This window comes from Salmo trutta, chromosome 38 (assembly GCF_901001165.1).
Source record: "Salmo trutta chromosome 38, fSalTru1.1, whole genome shotgun sequence".
Taxonomy (NCBI): domain Eukaryota; kingdom Metazoa; phylum Chordata; class Actinopteri; order Salmoniformes; family Salmonidae; genus Salmo; species Salmo trutta.
In genome coordinates this window covers 25,042,952-25,061,225 of record NC_042994.1, presented here as the reverse complement: position 1 = coordinate 25,061,225, position 18,274 = coordinate 25,042,952, and the positions used below count along the sequence as shown (strand labels likewise).

At 41.1% G+C, this 18,274-nt stretch overlaps 1 pseudogene; it reads left to right on the top strand.

Moving 5' to 3' along the window:
- Positions 1–2,183: 2,183 nt before the first annotated feature.
- Positions 2,184–17,535, top strand: LOC115178561 (myosin heavy chain, fast skeletal muscle-like; annotated as a pseudogene).
- The last annotated feature ends 739 nt before the right edge of the window (positions 17,536–18,274 follow it).

The window sequence follows — 18,274 nt, the reverse complement described above, 5'->3', positions numbered from 1 at the left end:
AACAATTGGTAACACACTACGCCGTGAAGGACTGAAATCCTGCAGCGCCCGCAAGGTCCCCCTGCTCAAGAATACATATACATGCCCATCTGAAGTTTGCTAGTGAACATCTGAATGACTCAGAGGACAACTGGTGAAAGTGTTGTGGTCAGATGAGACCAAAATGGAGCTCTTTGACATCAACTCAACTCACCGTGTTTGGAGGAGGAGGAATGCTGCCTATGACCCCAAGAACACCATCTCCACCGTCAAGCAACATTATGCTTTGGGAGTGTTTTTCTGCTAAGGGGACAACTTCACTGCATCAAAGGGACGATGGACGGGGCCATGTACCATCAAATCTTGGGTGAGAACCTCCTTCCCTCAGCCAGGGCATTGAAAATGGGTCGTGGATGGGTATTCCAGCATGACAATTACCCAAAACACACGGCCAAGGCAACAAAGGAGTGGCTCAAGAAGAAGCACATTAAGGGCCTGGAGTGGCCTAGCCAGTCTCCAGACCTTAATCCCATAGAAAATCTGTGGAGGGAGATGAAGGTTCGAGTTGCCAAACGTCAGCCTCGAAACCTTAATGACTTGTAGAAGATCTGCAAAGAGGAGTGGGACAAAATCCCTCCTGAGATGTGTGCAAACCTGGTGGCCAACTACAAGAAACGTCTGACCTCTGTGATTGCCACCAAGGGTTTTGCCACCAAGTACTAAGTCATGTTTTGCAGAGGGGTCAAATACTTATTTCTCTCATTAAAATGCAAATCATTTTATAACATTTTTGACATGCGTTTTTCTGGATTTTTTTGTTGTTATTCTGTCTCACTGTTCAAATAAACCTACTATTAAAATTATAGACTGATCATTTCTTTGTAAGTGGGCAAACGTACAAAATCAGCAGGGAATCAAATACTTTTTTCCCCCACTGTATATATATGAATATATATACACAGTTAATATATATAATTTGAATCAGCCAGCTCAGCTTCTAAGCTGTTTACTTCAGACTGTGAGAACAGTTTGAGGCAGCTATATCGCTGTCAGCAATATGAGTGGATAAGATGATTTAAATACTGGTATGATGTAATATAAGTCGGAAGAATCCTACTGGACCGTTTTAGCCAACTGAAATGTGAGACAAAAGCGCCTCCAGAATCTTCAATATGTCATACTGTAGATAAATAACACATTAGATTGAACAGTTTTATAAGCTGTTATTGAAAGCCCAAATGTTTCTGTTCTAGCTTTTAAATATTAATTTAATATGGTTCCACCAGAGTGATAAATCAAAGTGAGCAAAGCACGAGGTAATGGCCATCTATGTTATGAGGTGAGGAGACAGTTCAGATGTGTTTACAAGCTAAATAATATAAATAACAGGTGAACATATATATAAAGTTGTTGATGAGGATTAATGCCACTAAAATGGAACTAAATCAGGTCAGATTAGATTTAATGAAAACTATTTTAGTGGTAGTGGGGCAACATGGAATTACTCCATTACAGTATTTGAGGGTCAGTGGGAGTAACATTGGAATCAATTTGACTAATCAAACAAATGTTTTGACATTATAATAATTATTAGTAGTGACATATCTACTTTAAGTAAATTCAGTGAAATTCAATTCAGAGACAAATATGACATTAAAAAGTAATGTAATGGGAGTGTGGTGTTCCTGGAAGTGGGAGGTGCTAGTGAGAGACAGACACACAGGTCTGGGGGGGAGGTCTCTCCTACAATCCATGTCCTTCCCCAGAGTGGTCCATAATTAACTGTTGCTTGGTTAGCACTTCCAACCAGATATAAGGAGGCTGAGGCCCCAACATCCATAAGTCAGATACCTTCTTCCTCTGTGGTAAGACCTCTCCAACTTTTACATTTGTCTCATGTTTGCACACAACTGCAGTGTTTGAATTAAGTTATGCATGTCTCTTGTAAGATTTGACAGTATGCAATAAAGTGGCATTGATTTAAAATGTTTTACTTCCAATCTGTAACTTTCATTTCCATAAATTGAGGGGGTTCTAGAATGTAACTGGGCTTTCAGGGGTAATTATTTGAATTTGTAGTAACGTGAGTTGCCAAAATGTTTTCGAACCCTTCGACGGCTAAATGATGAGCTTTTAGACTTGTGTGTTTTCACAACACCCTAATGTTTTACAGGGTCCTCCAAGAAGTACACATTCATCTGTAGGAGGGGGAAAAGAAGGTGAGACATGGTTTGACTCTTCACATAAAAAGTGATGAGAATATTCTGAGAGATACTGTTCACTTAACTCTGTTGACTGGGGAGGAAGCACCACAGAGTCAATCATGTTTCTTGTTTCATCTCTTTCCTAGTTATCCGTCACCATGAGTACGGACGCGGAGATGCAAATCTACGGCAAGGCTGCCATATACCTCCGTAAGCCTGAGAGGGAAAGGATTGAGGCACAAACCGCACCCTTTGATTCAAAGAACTCCTGCTATGTGACAGACAAGGAGGAGCTGTACCTTAAGGGTCTGGTCACTGCCAGGGCCGACGGGAAGTGTACTGTAACAGTCACGAAACCTGACGGCACTAAGGAGGTAAGCCTGATCTGAAAAGTATTCAAGTTCGTGCAATTACACTATTCCTTGAAAAATCATCTAAATTATCAAAGAAAATATCAACAATATGAAATCAGAAAAAATAAAAATAAAAGAATTCAGAATGTATTCTTGAATTTTTCAAAATGTTGTTGTGTTACAGCTTGAATTTAAGATTTTGTATTTGTATCACTGGTCTACACACACACAATACCACATAACGTCAAAGTGGAATTATGTTTTTAGAAATATTTACGGATTGACTAAAATGAAAAGCTGAAATGTCTTGAATCAGTAAGTATTCAACCCCTTTGTTACGGCAAGCTTAAATAAGTTCAGGAGTAAACATTTGCACAACAAGTCACAATAAGTTGCATTGACTCACTCTGTGTACAATAATAGTGTTTAACATAATTTTTGAATGACTACCTCATCTCTGATTCCCACACATACAATTATCTGTAAGGTCCCTCAGTCAAGCAGTGAATTTTAAAAACAGATTCAACCACTAAGACCAGGGAGGTTTTCCAGTGCCTTGCAAAGAAAGGCACCTACTGGTAGATGGGTAAAAAAAATAAAAAAAATGTATTACACTTTGGATGGTATTTCAATACACTCAGTCACTATGAAGATACAGGTGCCCTTCCTAACTCAGTTGCCAAAGAGGAAGGAAATCACTCATGGATTTCACCATGAAGCCAATGGTGACTTTAAAACAGTTACAGAGTTTAATGGCTGTGATAGGAGAAAACTGAGGATGGAGCAACAACATTATAACAATGCTAACCTAAATGAAAGAGCGAAAATAAGAAATGTTATACAGAATAGAAATATTCCAAAACATGCATCCTATTTGCAATAAGTAATTAAAAGTAAAACTCTGAAGAATGTGGCAAAGAAATGAACTTCATGTCCTGAAGACAAAGTGTATTGTTTGGAGCAAATCCAACACATGACTGAATACCACTCTTCATATTTTCAGCAGGACAATAACCTAAAACACAAGGCCAAATATACGGTGGAGTTGTTTACCAAGACAACATTGAATGGCCTAGTTACATTTGACTTAAATTTGCTTGAAACTCTATGACAAGACTTGAAATGGCTGTCTAGCAATGATCAACAACCAGCTTGACAGGGCTTGAAGAATAAAAAAAAAAATAATGCACAATTATTGTACTAACCAGGTGTATAAAGCTCTTGGAGACTTACCCAGAAAGACTCACAGCTGTATCTCTGCCAAAGGTTATTCTAACATGTATTGACTCAGGTGTGTGAATACTTATGTAAATGAGATATTTCTGTATTTCATTATCAATAAATGTGCAAAAATGTATTTTAAAAATATATATTTAATACATGTTGAATCCAGGCTGTAATACAACAAAATCGGGAATAAATTAAGGGTTATGAATACTTTTTGAAGCATTTCATTGTTTTTTGAAGGCAGTATTTAACTAACACATTTCTGATGTTGACTAGTCAATAATCACCATGTATGTGTCAGTGGGTGATAACTAAGTAGTTGGATTAAATGTGAAATGCATTTTTTTCATTATTAAACTTGTATTTAATCAGCAAAAAAACATAGTCATGTCCAGTTTGATCTGTGTGTAATCTAGATTTCTGACTGTTTCAGGAAGGAAAAGAGTTCAAAGATGCAGACATCTATGAGATGAACCCCCCTAAGTACGACAAGATTGAGGACATGGCCATGATGACCTACCTGAATGAAGCCTCTGTGTTGTATAACCTCAAAGAGCGTTATGCAGCATGGATGATCTATGTAAGAAACCTGCAAATACAAACATACACATACATGAACATAAGAAATACATAAATACAGTACTACCCATACAGAGGAGTCTAAAAATATTGACACTCTTGATAAATATGAGCAAAAATGTTTTCTAAAATCTTTTATGAGTTGGGAGGGATCTTATACCACTCATCCATACCGAATCCTTCCTGATCCTTGACATTCTTATTGACTGCCCTCTTGAATTCAAACCGCAGGTTTTCAATGGGTTTCAAGTCCCGAGACTGAGATGGCCTTTGCCAAATGTTGACTTTGTGGCCAATTAACCATTTCATTGTAGATTTTCATGTGAACGTGGGTTTATTGTCCTGCTGGAAGATTAACTTGCGGCCAAGTTTCAGCCTTCTGGCAGAGGCAACGAGGTGTTCGGCTAAAATATCCAGGTACTTGATAATGTTCATGATACCATTGACCTTAACAAGGGCCCCAGGACCAGTGGAAGCAAAATAGCACCATAACATCAAGGATCCACAACCATATTTTACAGTAGGAATGGGGTTATTTTCTGCTTATGTATTCTAATTTCAGCACCAAACCCATCACTGGTTGGCTTACCCAAAGAGCTCTATTTTCGTGTCATCCAACAAATGTAAACGGCTTTACTAAAATGGAACTGGCACTTGGATTTGAAACAGTGCTTTGGTTGAATGACATGAAAATAGACCTCTATAATTTTGACCCTTATCTCTTTGAGAGAGAAATATATTACTTGTTAAAAACAAAATACTTTTTTACAAGCAATTGTATTAGTATAAAATAAAATACTTTTGCAGCCTACAATATAGCTCAGTAAAGTGACCCCACTGTAAATTAATGGTAGAAACCAAAACATATCAATACAGTAGACCCACATCAGCATACCAAACACCCACATCCTCACATAAATCCAGGTAAAAGAACATCTGACTTTACTAATCCCCTAATTTATTTCTTCTTTCATCCAGACCTACTCTGGGCTCTTCTGTGCAACGGTGAACCCCTACAAGTGGCTCCCCGTATACGACATGGAGGTTGTCAACGCCTACAGAGGGAAGAAGAGGATGGAGGCTCCACCCCATATCTTCTCCGTCTCTGACAACGCCTTTCAGTTCATGCTGATTGGTACGAGCTCTCATTCATGGATGGATGGATGGATGGATGGATGGATGGATGGATGGATGGATGGATGGATGGATGGATGGATGGATGGATGGATGGATGGATGGAAGGAAGGAAGGAAGGATGGAAGGATGGATGGATGGATCTCAAAGTCCAATGGAAATTAAAATATGCTTCAGAGAGGTATCTACTGTTTTCTAGTCTAGGTAATAACAGTTTGCTGGGAATATCTGATTTCACTACCCTTGAAAAGAATGTTCCAAAGTAAAATTCATGATGATGCTATGAATTAAATAATGTCCCCATAATGTTGCTTGAGTATGATAAGCAATGTGTTTTTTGGTTCCAGATAAGGAGAACCAGTCCGTCCTGATTACGTAAGTTGTTTACTAAAATGGCACTTGAGAAAGTGTTTCTATTGTATTAAGTTGGGTCACTTGGTGTGATGAAATACATTACATTATGAATAGATTAGAGCATTAGGTTATGTGTAATGAGTCGATGAGAAGGAGTATTTGTTAATGATTTACTTATGTTAGAAAACAGGGCAACAGTATATTTTTCATGCTATTTCTTGGTGAAAGCCACTCTGACACTCAAACATGTAACTAAACCCCCTATTTCTCTGTCATATAAACCAGTGGAGAATCCGGTGCAGGAAAGACTGTCAACACCAAGCGTGTCATCCAGTACTTCGCCACCATTGCAGTGTCTGGTGGAGAGAAGAAGAAGGAAGCAGACCCCGGCAAAATGCAGGTAGGTTATTCTTATGTTTGCCATTTTAACACATTTCAAGCAATGAAGAAAAAATTACTTTACCACTTTACCAGTTTCTGAGCAACTTGTGTTTGTCTCAATCAGGGGTCTCTTGAGGATCAGATCATTGCAGCTAACCCTCTGCTGGAGGCTTACGGTAATGCCAAGACAGTGAGGAACGACAACTCGTCTCGCTTTGTAAGTATGAAGGGCATACTATGGAAGTTAACTTAAATTGGAAAAATGTATTTCATTAGTTCCCTATAGTTACATTTTAACATTTCAGACTTGATTTGCTGTAGTAATAAAAAAATAGATTTAAATTTTTTTATTTGCAATCCACATAATAATCCACATTTCCTGTTGCTGCAGGATTTTCCCCCCTGCTGTAGCAAACTGGATCCTCCATCAAGATCCTATATCTGTATCAATAGATCCAATATCTGTCCAACAAACTGTAACATTTAAAGGGGTCTATCAAAGTAAAATGTTAATTTATTTGTTGACCTATTTCTAACCCCCATGCTCTACTACAGGGTAAATTCATCAGGATTCACTTCCAAGGTGGCAAACTGGCTAAAGCTGACATTGAAACCTGTGAGTTGGTTTTGATTGTTTCTCAATGCTTTCCTAAATTCACACATATTATTTTTTGGGAGATCATATCATCAAATGTAATTTTATCACATGTTCTCTTTCTCTTTGTTTAATTCGTTCTCTCTCTTTCTCTCTCAGACCTGCTGGAGAAGTCCAGAGTGACCTTCCAGCTGCCTGATGAGAGAGGCTACCACATCTTCTTCCAGATGATGACCAACCACAAACCTGAGATAGTTGGTACGACAAAGTAAAGGTTCAGAGAAAATGATTCCCACCCATGTTTTCCCCTAATCCTACCACCCCTCCCCTAAACCCCTCCCCCAACCCTACCATCCCTCCCCTAATTGGATTAAACTAATGGACAACAATACTTAGGCTTCTACTTCCAGTTTATACATACTATATACATTTTACATACACAATATATTTTACAATAGTTGTCTTTTGTTTGTTTTTAGTCCCATCCTTCATCTACCCTCAACCCCTCCACACTAATAATACTATTACAATGATTACATCCAAGGTAGCAAGGCCTCTAGACATGGGTCAGGTCTCTGGGAAATATCTATCTAGTGATGCACTAGTCCACAAGTCTCAGTCTCCTCTTTTGATGCTATTTATTATATACTACATGTATCCTTGAGTCCATCTACTGAGTAAAGGAGGGAGAGATACTATAAAGGTAGGACATCAGAATTCTAAGACATTTAACTGACAAGCTGTTCTCTGTTGTCCACAGAAATGGCGCTCATCACCACCAACCCCTACGACTTCCCCATGTGCAGCCAGGGACAGATCACTGTGGCCAGCATCAATGACAATGATGAGCTGGATGCCACAGATGTGAGTCAAACAAAGGGTTCACCAAACTCTAGATAGGGAATGGGTAGGACCACCATACACACTGAATGCACCGTGAAATTCCAACTTGGTGGCAGCTGGGAATGTTCATGTATTTTTTTTTTCACATACCAAACTACCGTTCAGTTCATCACTGTTGTACTTCCTCTTTAATGCCAGGATGCCATTACCATCCTGGGCTTCAGTAATGAAGAGAAGCAGGCCATCTACAAGCTGACAGGAGCTGTATTGCACCATGGCAACATGAAATTCAAGCAGAAGCAACGTGAGGAGCAGGCCGAGCCAGACGGCACAGAGGGTGAGTCCTACTCATAGATATACAATATGTGAAGCATTAGTCCCATTCCCAAAGATAGAAATATACTGAATGTACAAAACATTAGGAACACCTTACTAACATTGAGTTGCACCCCCTTTTGCCCTCAGAACAGCATAAATTTGTCAGGGCTTGGACTCAGAAATGTGTCGAAAATGTTCCACAGGGATGGTGGCCCATGCTGGCTCTAATGCTTCCCACAATTGTGTCAAGTTTGCTGGATGTCCTTTGGGTGGTGGATCATTCTTTATACACACAGGAAATTGTTGAGTGTAAAAAACCCAGCAGCGTTGCAGTTCTTGACACTCTCAAATTGGTGCGCCTGGCACCTACTACCATACCCCGTTCAAAGGCACGTTAATATTTTGTCCTGCCCATTCAGCTTCTGAATGGCACACATACACAATCCATGTGTCAACTGTATCAAGGCTTAAAAATCCTTCTTTAACCTGTCCCCCCCCTTCATCTACACTGATTGAAGTGGAATTAACAGGTGACATCAATAAGGGATCATAGCTTTCACCTAGATTCACCTGGTCAGTCTATGTCATGGAAAGAGCAGGTGTTCCTAATGTTTTGTACTTCCAGTGTAGAACACATAAGTTTCATATGAAAGTCAGGCAGGAGTCTTTTTTAAGACAAAATTCCAACCTCCAGAAATGATTTGAAATGATGGATATGTGAGAACCTAAACCACAAAAACGTTAGCCAAACTATTTTGTCAGTGTGACATCAAAAACAAGTGATCTTGAGTCTGTTGTTGTTGGTTCTCTCTCCAGTGGCTGATAAAATCGGCTACCTGCTGGGCCTGAATTCAGCTGAGATGTTGAAGGCTCTGTGCTACCCAAGAGTGAAGGTCGGCAACGAGTATGTGACCAAGGGACAGACTGTGCCTCAGGTAAGGCGGCCAAACACAGAATCTACCATTTTCTGAGCACCATCATTATTATTTTGGGGATGAGTGTAAATATTGAGTTAAATATGTAATCTTATCAGTACAGTACCAGTAACCTTAACAATCCCAATCTTTAACTTGTTTATGAGTATTAAAAGAGACTTGTTTTGTTTTACCAGGTCTGATGGAGAACTTCCTGGTTATCCACCAGCTCAGGTGTAATGGTGTACTGGAGGGTATCAGGATCTGCAGAAAGGGCTTCCCCAGCAGAATCATCTATGCTGACTTCAAGCAGAGGTATACAAACATAAATGCACACACACATAGATCTGCTCCAAGGATAAGCTCACCTTTTACGTAATATAACCAACCTACAACTTCACATATGTAAATAATCTATCTTTATTCAGGTACAAAGTACTGAATGCCAGTGTCATCCCTGAGGGCCAGTTCATGGACAACAAGAAGGCTTCTGAGAAGCTGCTTGGATCCATTGATGTGAATCACGAGGATTACAAGTTTGGACACACCAAGGTCAGTCAAATACCCCCAGCAAAAGCTGACAACAAACACAACTTCAATGATAATTTATACCTGTACCATATAAAATCTCTCCAGATGATCTACCCATCCTTTTGTTCTTTCTTCTTCATTTAACTCATGGAAAAGGTGGAAAAACATTGTAGTGTTTTTCTTCAAATTCATGCATCACAAGTATAGAAGAGAAACTAAACTATTTTTCATGTACATTGTGTTAGAGTGGTATGAATGCTGTTATCTGTATCTGTGTACATTATTAATCTATAACTATTAATTTATAACTAACAACCTAGAAACAACCTATCACATGGTTTGTTTGTAACCATATCAAAGTTAATGTTGTTTAAATCAATCTAGTGGTGTTGTTCCCCTCTTTTGATTCAACCTTTTCTATCTGTCACCATCTGTGGTTCCATTGACCATGGTAACCTGTGTCTCAGGTGTTCTTCAAAGCCGGTCTGCTGGGTGTCCTGGAGGAGATGAGAGATGAGAAGCTGGCCTCTCTAGTCGGCATGGTCCAGGCTCTCAGCCGTGGATTCCTCATGAGGAGAGAGTTTAGCAAGATGATGGAGAGGAGGTGAGGAATAGTAGACATCTTGGCAAAGCTTTCTGTCAACCACCTGTATCTAATGCATTATGATTACATACTGTATATGCTGTGAGCTGTTCAGAATGAGAAAGTGCATCTTATAATGGTCTACTAAAGCTTTTGGGTTAATTCATTTAGTCCAGAAATGGATGTAGCAACTAAGGATTCTAGCTTTATAGCTGCAGTTTGGGATTTGGCTGGTCAATTGACATGTACATGTGTGGTATTTACCCATTCATTCTTGAAGAATATAAAATGCCTCATGAGCTTAGCATGCACTACCTGTCAGTCCTTGCATCTAGAGAGCTGTCTATTAATTTAAGAGGGGTTATATTTCCCTAGCCCCATTCCTCAGCTGTAAACAAACAGTGGCAGGTGGTTCTGTTTTGTTGTTCATCTAATCACAGAATGTAGCTTCAAGCATGTCACTCACCATGCTACTGTATCCTTTCTGTCGACCAGAGAATCAATTTACGCCATCCAGTACAACATCCGCTCATTCATGAATGTGAAAACCTGGCCATGGATGAAGTTGTACTTCAAGATCAAGCCCCTGCTGCAGAGCGCTGAGACTGAGAAGGAGCTGGCCAACATGAAGGAGAAGATGATGACAGACCTGGCCAAGGCTCTGGCCACAAAGAAGCAAATGGAGGAGAAGTTGGTGGCCCTGACGCAGGAGAAGAACGACCTGGCACTCCAAGTCGCATCTGTGAGTGAAAAAACAACCCTCATTACGGGCACATTTACATACACATGAATACACATACATATGAACACACATTTTTATTGCCCTATTTATTGCCCTATTGATTTGCTCTGACCTCTTTGAGTAAAATGTATACTTTGATACACAAAGTGAGGCCTCTGATTTTGTTTCTCCTGTTATGAAACCAGGAAGGAGAGAGTCTGAACGATGCTGAGGAAAGGTGCGAGGGGCTCATCAAGAGCAAGATCCAGCTGGAGGCCAAACTCAAAGAGACGACCGAGAGACTGGAGGATGAGGAGGAGATCAATGCTGAGTTGACTGCCAAGAAGAGGAAGCTGGAGGATGAGTGCTCTGAGCTGAAGAAGGACATTGATGACCTGGAGCTCACCCTGGCCAAAGTGGAGAAGGAGAAGCATGCCACTGAAAACAAGGTATTGTGTCTTACCATAGACAGTCTAACCAAACAATAATCAAATCAATAATCAAATCAAAACATAGCTTAACAGAAATGGAATTCACATTGTATTGTGGGTGCAGGAACAATTAGGACACAATAGTAGAATTTCAGTTGAGGGGTACTCCCCAAATGTATTGCATGTTCTACTCCCCCCTCATGGGGCGGCAGGTAGCCTAGTGGTTAGAGCGTTGGACTAGTAACAGAAAGGTTACACAAGATAACAAGGTAAAAAATGTATGAAAAAATATTTATATCTGTCGTTCTGCCCCTGGACAAGGCACTGTTCCTTGGCCGTCATTGAAAATAAGAATCTGTTCTTAACTGACTTGCCTATTTATATAAAAGTAAAAAATGTAATGTTTGACTTCCATTCAGTAGACTGGCATGGTGAACACTGCCACCTAGTGTTGAATCTATAGTACAGTAATTGTTGAGGCATTTCTAATCTAAATTAATTGAATGTAATATATAACAAACTAAATCTCCCCTTTATGGTGAAGTATAATTATGTTGTGGCCATTTACAGGTTAAAAACCTGACAGAGGAGATGGCGTCTATGGATGAGAGTGTTGCCAAGCTGACCAAGGAGAAGAAAGCCCTCCAAGAGGCCCACCAGCAGACACTGGATGACCTGCAGGCAGAGGAGGACAAAGTCAACACTCTGACCAAGGCCAAGACCAAGCTGGAACAGCAAGTGGACGACGTGAGTGGAGTTGGACATTTTGGCCATGATAGCATGTAAGATGATATTATCTTTAGTTGTTTAGATTTTAACAATATATGTGTTTTTATCTTCTAGCTTGAAGGTTCTCTGGAACAAGAGAAGAAGCTCCGTATGGACCTTGAGAGATCCAAGAGAAAGCTGGAGGGGGATCTGAAACTGGCCCAGGAGTCCATAATGGACCTGGAGAATGACAAGCAGCAAGCTGATGAGAAAATCAAGAAGTAAACACAAACAAATGACTACAGTATTATCTGCTATAATGGTTGTTTTTGGCTAATTCTTGTAATGATGAAAGAGCATTTACATTGATTCTTAAAAGCAAAGTGAATGGTATAATACTCTCCCTTTACACTATCGAACCAAAACCAACTCTGCAATTGACATATTTTTGTTTCTTAGGAAGGAGTTTGAGACCACCCAGCTCCTCAGCAAGATTGAGGATGAGCAGTCTCTGGGAGCTCAGCTGCAGAAGAAGATCAAGGAACTCCAGGTACAGTACAGGATATAAACTCCAGTACAGAAAAGCACAGACTTAAATAATTTCCTTTTAAAAAAAGTACACTTTTTCTGGCAGCAGACAGTTTTCCAGGTGGCTTCTGATGGCTCAGTAGGTTGGAAGATGGTGTTTCTTGTTGGTGCTTCTTACTATCCCCACTCAGCCCTCAATGACAATATCCATGTTAAAATGGCTTATATCCATCTAGAGTCCTCTGACTAACTTCTTACCTTTGAGGGTTTGGCTCCTGCATGGGACACTCTCTACTGAATATATTAGTGTAACTGACTTTTATTAAACACATTTATGCAAAATATACATACTATATTTATTTTGTGAGGTTCAATTGTTTCAACTGTATTGTAGTGTTCATCCCCCGTGCTCCTGCCCCCTGTTCTAGGCCCGTATTGAGGAGCTGGAGGAGGAAATTGAGGCTGAGCGTGCTGCTAGGGCTAAGGTTGAGAAGCAGAGGGCTGATCTCTCCAGGGAACTTGAGGAGATCAGTGAGAGGCTGGAGGAGGCCGGAGGCGCCACTGCTGCTCAGATTGAGATGAACAAGAAGCGTGAGGCTGAGTTCCAGAAGCTGCGTCGTGATCTTGAAGAGTCCACCCTGCAGCATGAGGCCACAGCTGCCGCTCTGCGCAAGAAGCAGGCCGATAGTGTGGCTGAGCTCGGGGAGCAAATCGACAACCTGCAGCGCGTCAAGCAGAAGCTGGAGAAGGAGAAGAGCGAGTACAAGATGGAGATTGATGACCTCTCTAGCAACATGGAGGCCGTCGCCAAGGCTAAGGTGAGTAGTAATGTTTTGGTCAAGCAGTGTTGAGGATGGTCAACTACATTACCATTCAAGTGAACTGAAGTTGACAGGATTCACATATATAAAGTAATGATGGAACATGTTTCACTAACAGGGCAATCTGGAGAAGATGTGCCGTACACTTGAGGACCAGCTGAGTGAGCTGAAGACTAAGAATGATGAGAATGTTCGCCAGGTCAACGACATCAGCGGACAGAGGGCCAGACTCCTAACATAAAATGGTACCATCAACAATAAACAACAAGCCAATGCTTTCCTTCAGTAGAAGCCAACATGTATTAGGGGCTATATGCACATAGTCCATGCCACATACGTGGTGAACAGTACTGTAGAAACTAACATTGCCCTATGATACCTCAAAATAGATTTTCAATCTTAGAGAACAGAGACCCTATTAACAAGATGTCCCTCTGTCCCTGCAGGTGAGTTTGGTCGCCAGCTGGAGGAGAAAGAAGCACTGGTGTCTCAGCTGACCAGAGGAAAACAGGCCTTCACCCAGCAGGTGGAGGAGCTGAAGAGGGCGACTGAGGAGGAGGTCAAGGTAAGGGACCCAAAATGGACTCCACCGTCCACAGAGTTTAGAGCAATATCTTCATATAGATGGTGACTACGCCACCCTGTCTCACCACCCTCAGAGACTTCTACTGTCTCTCCACCCTCAGAGACTCCTACTGTCTCTCTACCCTCAGAGACTCTTACTGTCTCTCCACCCTCAGAGACTTCTACTGTCTCTCCACCCTCAGAGACTCCTACTGTCTCTCTACCCTCAGAGACTTCGACCATAATGTGTTTGACTATCTCACTCATATCTCCTTGTCTTTCATTCTCACAGGCTAAAAATGCACTGGCCCACAGTGTCCAGTCTGCTCGCCATGACTGTGACCTCCTGAGGGAGCAGTTTGAGGAGGAGCAGGAGGCCAAGGCAGAGCTGCAACGCGGCATGTCCAAGGCCAACAGTGAGGTGGCTCAGTGGAGGACTAAGTATGAAACTGATGCTATCCAGCGCACAGAGGAGCTGGAGGAGGCCAAGTGAGTCGCACACAACAGAAAAAACTCAGATATGGTGTGGATGGTGAGGGTGGTAGGAGGCTCTGAGAAAATGTTACATCAATATGTATTGTAACATATCTCTCACTCCACAAAACCACCCTCTGTTGTGCAACAGGAAGAAGCTGGCCCAGCGTCTGCAGGAGGCTGAGGAGACCATTGAGGCGACCAACTCCAAGTGCGCCTCCCTGGAGAAGACCAAGCAGAGACTGCAGGGAGAGGTGGAGGACCTCATGATTGACGTTGAGAGAGCCAACGCATTGGCCGCCAACCTCGACAAGAAGCAGAGGAACTTTGACAAGGTGAAAATGAATAAACCTCACCTTAGGCTGATATTTACTGTTTGAAATATGATTAATTGTAGCATATTTCTGATTCAAAACTCTTCATCAATGACTTCTGATGAAAATCCCATGGATTCGCCTAGGTTCTGGCAGAGTGGAAGCAGAAGTATGAAGAGGGCCAGGCTGAGCTGGAAGGAGCTCAGGAGGAGGCTCGCTCTATGAGCACTGAACTCTTCAAGATGAAGAACTCCTACGAGGAGGCTCTGGATCATCTGGAGACTCTGAAGAGAGAGAACAAGAACCTGCAACGTGAGCATTTGACAGCAATTCTATTTGGCTCATGTTTCATTAGCAATATTAATTGCTGTTAATTAATTCACTGTTATTATGATTCAATGTCAACTTCAGTGCATTGGCGATATCCACTGAAAATCCCCCAAGTCTAAACTGCTCTTGTGTGTGTGTGTGTAGAGGAGATCTCTGACCTGACTGAGCAGATTGGAGAGACTGGCAAGAGCATCCATGAGCTGGAGAAGGCCAAGAAGACCGTGGAGACAGAGAAGTCTGAGATCCAGACCGCTCTGGAGGAGGCTGAGGTACAAACTACAGCTGTTTGATGGGAAAAGCAGTGTTAAACTAGCCAAAGCCAGCTACAGTCCAATGATCCCTGTATTGGAGTTTATTGTAGTCGTATATATATATTTACTTCCTTGTGTTATATACATCCAAATGTATTTAACACAATTCACATGACTGCTTCTGTTTGTCCAGGGAACACTGGAGCACGAGGAATCCAAGATTCTGCGTGTGCAGCTGGAGCTGAACCAGATCAAGGGTGAGGTGGACAGGAAGATTGCTGAGAAGGACGAGGAGATGGAGCAGATCAAGAGGAACAGCCAGAGGGTGGTTGACTCCATGCAGAGCACCCTGGACTCTGAGGTCAGGAGCAGGAATGATGCCCTGAGGGTGAAGAAGAAGATGGAGGGAGACCTGAACGAGATGGAGATCCAGCTGAGCCACTCCAACAGGCAGGCCGCTGAGGCCCAGAAACAGCTAAGGAACGTCCAGGGACAGCTCAAGGTAAAGGGACATCACTCTCAAAAATCTGAACATGGCTAGAGATTTGTGAGAGATGTGTTTGCAGATTTGCGAATCTGTAGAAAATAATAGAACAGAGGATTTGAATAGAGTGGTTTATGTACTAAAGGTAGCGATACTGGGGAAATTCTTACCAATGAACATTTCTATCACTGATCGATCCTATCACCTCTACTTCCACAAGTCCTAATGAACGTATGTCATTGTGAACCCCAGGATGCTCAATTGCACCTTGATGACGCCGTCCGCGCTGCAGAAGACATGAAGGAGCAGGCAGCCATGGTGGAGCGTAGAAACGGTCTGATGGTGGCTGAAATTGAGGAGCTGAGAGTTGCTCTGGAGCAGACAGAGAGAGGCCGCAAAGTGGCTGAAACTGAGCTGGTAGACGCCAGCGAGCGTGTTGGACTGCTGCACTCCCAGGTATGGGTCAAAGCCATTTCTAATGAAACTCAACCAAGCATACAGTTTAAACACACCTGGAATTTGACAGTGCTTGCTTTAGATTTGCAGACTCTCAAGTTCTCTCAAGTTCTCTTGAGAGTCAAACAAATCGTCTTGTTTCCTTCTTCAGAACACCAGCCTTCTGAACACCAAGAAGAAGCTGGAGACTGACCTGGTGCAGGTGCAGGGAGAGGTGGACGACATCGTCCAGGAGGCCAGGAATGCAGAGGAGAAGGCCAAAAAGGCAATCACTGATGCAGATGAAAGTGAAGGCCTACAAGAGGCAGGCTGAGGAAGCGGTGAGTCACAGACAGTCAAATTCTCTGAAAGCGTACAATCGAACATGTATTTTTTCCCTACAAAACATAATGTCCATACTGTTTAGTTGAAGTGTTGCTATAGCTCACCAGTCAACAATGACAATTCATAGTGCAAGTAAATGCTGAAGAAATTATACACATTTGTGAGTGCCTCCTATGCCTGTGTTACCAACTTAAAGAAGAGGGGGTTGAATATAAATGTGCTGGTCTAGTGGTAGTGCTGGAGGCAGCGGTTTGTTCCCACTCACTTCCTCTGCTGTATCATCCATCTTCCTGTATACATTGTTATCCTAAATCTGTCAGTATCTGTTTTGTTAAAAATATTTGAATTTGCTACCTGAAGCTTCAAACTTTAAATGCTGATGTTCTGCTCTCCCTCTCTTTTCCTCACCCAGGAGGAAGCAGCAAACCAGCACATGTCTAAGTTCAGGAAGGTTCAGCATGAGCTGGAGGAGGCTGAGGAGCGTGCTGACATCGCTGAGACTCAGGTCAACAAGCTCAGAGCCAAGACCCGTGACTCTGGAAAGGTACAGAACTGCTGCTAAACCTGTACCTGACTCATGTTCAGATATGAACACATCAACACCACCTATGATTCAGTCTTCACAGAGGTCAATACTGACCTTTTACACTCAACTGTATTTAAGATCTCTAAGAAGCACATTTCAGGTAGGGCAACAACAACAAAAAATATTATATAGTACTCATAGTATATATATATATATATATATATATATATATATATATATATATATATATATATATATATATATAGTACTTCAACGTCTAAAATCCAAGCTGAGCACTGAGCATTAAAGACTTGATCGATTATATTCTATCCAAGTCTATCATGTTCATTATTATTACTGATCCATTATATTGTATCCATATATTTATCATGTTCATTATTATTACTGATCCATTATATTCTATCCATATATTTATCATGTTCATTATTATTACTGATCCATTATATTATTTCTTTCTTCTTACAGGGAAAAGAAGCTGCTGAATAAACATGACCAAAGTCTTATCATTTTCCTGTGTTGCATAAAATATGATTTTCATGGTAAAATGTTGAGCATTGATTAAAAACATGAAGGCCTTCATAAACTTCCTTTGTGACTGTGGACTTATTACTCAGCAAACAGCTTTTTCATACAATAAAAGTACTGTACTTTAATTAAAGAAGCACTCTTGGATTTCAACAACAACAAAGCGTTTACCCCCAAAAACCGGTCACTTTTTTTGGTAAACAGCTGAGGGATGAGGCTGGAGAAATGTAATCACTCTCAAAATTCAATGACTAAGCTATGGATCACAGGGACTGACCTTCCAAACATCAGCATGATAATTTAAACTATGGACAGGCCAAATGTAAATGTTTCAAAAATAAAAAGATATGAGCAGCATATGTATGCATAACCATGGTAGCAATTGAAAGGGAACAATTTGGAGATTGTTGGGAAATTCTCAGAACAAAGTTCTAAGGAAACAACAAGCCGTATTTTTGTATATGAACGTCATCACAGATTATACAAATATTAATCTCTTGTAAAAACACTACTTAAACATACATGGTAATCGAGCATCTGACCAAATTATGTGAGACTTTAGTTCTGGGTTCAATTGATATTATGCCCACAGAAATGGGGAAAGAAATGACAAATGTGATATTGATTTATCATTAGACAATTTGCATTATCCAATAGATTTTCGGCAGATATACACTTCCATAACAATTAGTGTTCCCCTCCAGTCCTCAAGTGGGAAAATTATGGTAATACACCTTCTAAACACAGTAATAGACCTTCTAAACATAGTAATAGACTTTCTAAACACAGTAATACACCTTC